The sequence below is a fragment of the Salvia hispanica genome, chromosome 4, assembly GCF_029641045.1.
Source record: "Salvia hispanica isolate PSC_SH4W2 chromosome 4, Shi_PSC_v1, whole genome shotgun sequence".
Taxonomy (NCBI): Eukaryota; Viridiplantae; Streptophyta; class Magnoliopsida; order Lamiales; family Lamiaceae; genus Salvia; species Salvia hispanica.
The window spans coordinates 10,066,270-10,068,804 of record NC_142695.1 but is presented as its reverse complement, the minus strand read 5'-3'; the positions used below and the strand labels follow the sequence as shown (position 1 = coordinate 10,068,804).

At 44.2% G+C, this 2,535-nt stretch overlaps 1 pseudogene; it reads left to right on the top strand.

Annotated features, from left to right (window-relative positions):
* The first annotated feature begins 296 nt into the window (after positions 1-296).
* LOC125194629 (pectinesterase 2-like) lies at positions 297-2,037 on the top strand (annotated as a pseudogene).
* The last annotated feature ends 498 nt before the right edge of the window (positions 2,038-2,535 follow it).

The following is a 2,535-nucleotide window of genomic DNA, read 5'->3' as shown; positions in this document are numbered from 1 at the left end:
GTAAATCCACGTCAAACTTAACTCACAATACATCCACCATAATAATCTTCTAATTAAAATCTTACATATGAACTCGATAGTTAAACATGATCCATATTTATTTCCATAAACACAAAAAAGATATCCATATATATTAATTCTAGTCATCAACCTCATCATATCATGATCAAATTAATTTGTCATCAAGCTGATCATATTAATCTAAGCGTAAACATGATGAAATTAACCCCGAGCCCCTCCCTATTTAAACACCCCTAAGTGGAGACAAGAAAGCATAAAAAAACACCAGCACAGTAATGGCGAAAATAATACTACTAGCCATGTTCCAGTTTGTGATGATTTCATTTATGTGTGCATCAGCCTCTGCCTCTGCGGCCATCTCATGGTGCAGCCAAACCCCAAACCCTGAACCGTGTGAGTATTTCCTCACTCAAAACCCTAAATACGACATCTCCTCCATACATGAAAAGCCCGACTTCCTGAAGATGTCGTTGCAGATGGCCCTTGACCGCAGCATACACGTGCTGAGTGGGCTCCAGCAACTTGGCCCCAAGTGTCGCTCTGCTCGGGAAAGGGCAGCATGGGCCGACTGCGTCAAATTCTATGAGAAAACTAGCCACGAGCTCAACAAGACCGTTGACACCACGGCCGACATGCAGAGGAGGCTGACCGTGGCGCTCACCAATTTGGAGACGTGCAAAGACGGCTTCGCTGACTTCGGCATACAAGATTATTTCACTGTGTTCCCATATTGTCTAACAATGTGAGTTTGCTGTTGAGCAATACCCTAGCTTTGAGTTCTACATCTGATGATAGTATGTCTATTTCGCCGGTGAGTGATGGAGAAGGGTTTCCAGGGTGGGTTCCTTCCGCTGATCTGGAGCTGCTGCAGTCATCCACCCCTGGGCGGATGTGGTTGTGGCGCAGGACGGGTCTGGAGATTTTACGACGGTGGGGGAAGCGGTGGCAGCCGCAGCGAATCGGTCGGGAAGCGGGAGGTATGTGATGTATGTGAAGGCGGGAACGTACAAAGAGAATGTTGAAATTGGGGAGAAATTGGTGAATGTTATGTTGTTGGGTGACGGAATTGGGAGGACTATTATCACCGGAAGCAGAAGCAACTCCACCGGCTACACCACCTTCAATTCGCCCACTGTTGGTATGTCATTTAAATGCACTTTTTTTTTTATTCTACTTTTTGGTTCGTAAACATGTACTTATTTTCCTTTTTAATTTGTCCCATTAAAGATATCATATTTCCATTTATGGAAAAAGATGTCAAAATACGTACTGTAAGACTTTAAATATATATACTAGCAAAACATTAGTGATTAATTTGACAAGCAAATCGCAGCTGTTGAGGGAGCCGGGTTCATCGGCCGTGGCATCACATTCCAGAACACGGCGGGGCCGGAGAACGGGCAGGCCGTGGCTCTGCGTTCGGATTCCGAGCATTCCGTGTTCTATCAGTGCAGCTTTGAAGGGTACCAAGACACCCTCTACGTCCACGCCCGAAATCAGTTCTACCGCAACTGCGATATCTACGGCACAGTCGACTTCATCTTCGGCAACGCCGCTGTCGTCTTGCAAAACTGCAACATCTACCTGCATTACCACAAGAGCAACACCATCACCGCGCAGAGCCGGACCGAGGCGACCCAAAAAACAGGCATCATCATCCACAACTCCCGGGTCACCGCTGCCCCGGACCTCCAGCCCGTTCAGGGATCCGTCAAGTCCTATCTGGGCCGCCCGTGGAAGAAGTACTCGCGGACGGTGTTCATGAAGACCGAGCTCGATAGCTTGATCGACCCAGCTGGTTGGCTTCCGTGGGACGGGACCGTCGGTTTGGATACCTTGTATTACGCCGAGTATGCCAATACGGGTCCCGGCTCCTCCACCGCCAATCGGGTCAATTGGACCAATTATCACGTCATCACCAGCCCATCCGTCGCCGCACAGTTCACGCCGGGGAATTTCATTGACGCCAATTCGTGGCTGCCCGCCACGAATGTGCCATTTACCCCTGGCCTTTAATTAATTTCTACTACTAGTATTTCAATTACTTGTTTCTACACTTGCTTTCATTCATGCTAATTTATTATCAATAAATATTCAATGCGTCGGTTTAACCATATGTTCATTTCTAATATATCCAATCTACATAGGTTTTGCCAAAGGAATCACAAAAAGTCTTTCAATTGTTAATTCCGTCTGAGTTATAGAAGACAAGTCTTAGAGACTAAGAAAAGTATATTTTTGGTTTTATTTATTTCCTAGTTAATAGAATTAGGAGATGGAAAAAATATTAGTTATTTTTGCTTATTATCTTTTTAGTTATTTTCTTTACACAAATTTAGGATTTCTTAGTTATTTTCTTTCTATAAGTTTAGGATTTCCCTTTGCCTATATAAAGGCTTCATTGTTGATCTTCAAAGATAGACTTTGATTATATATTTTGACATTGAGTTTTGTACTCCGAAATTCTCAATAGTTTGAGTTCTTTATTACCAGTTCAGTCATTCTCGTACTTTT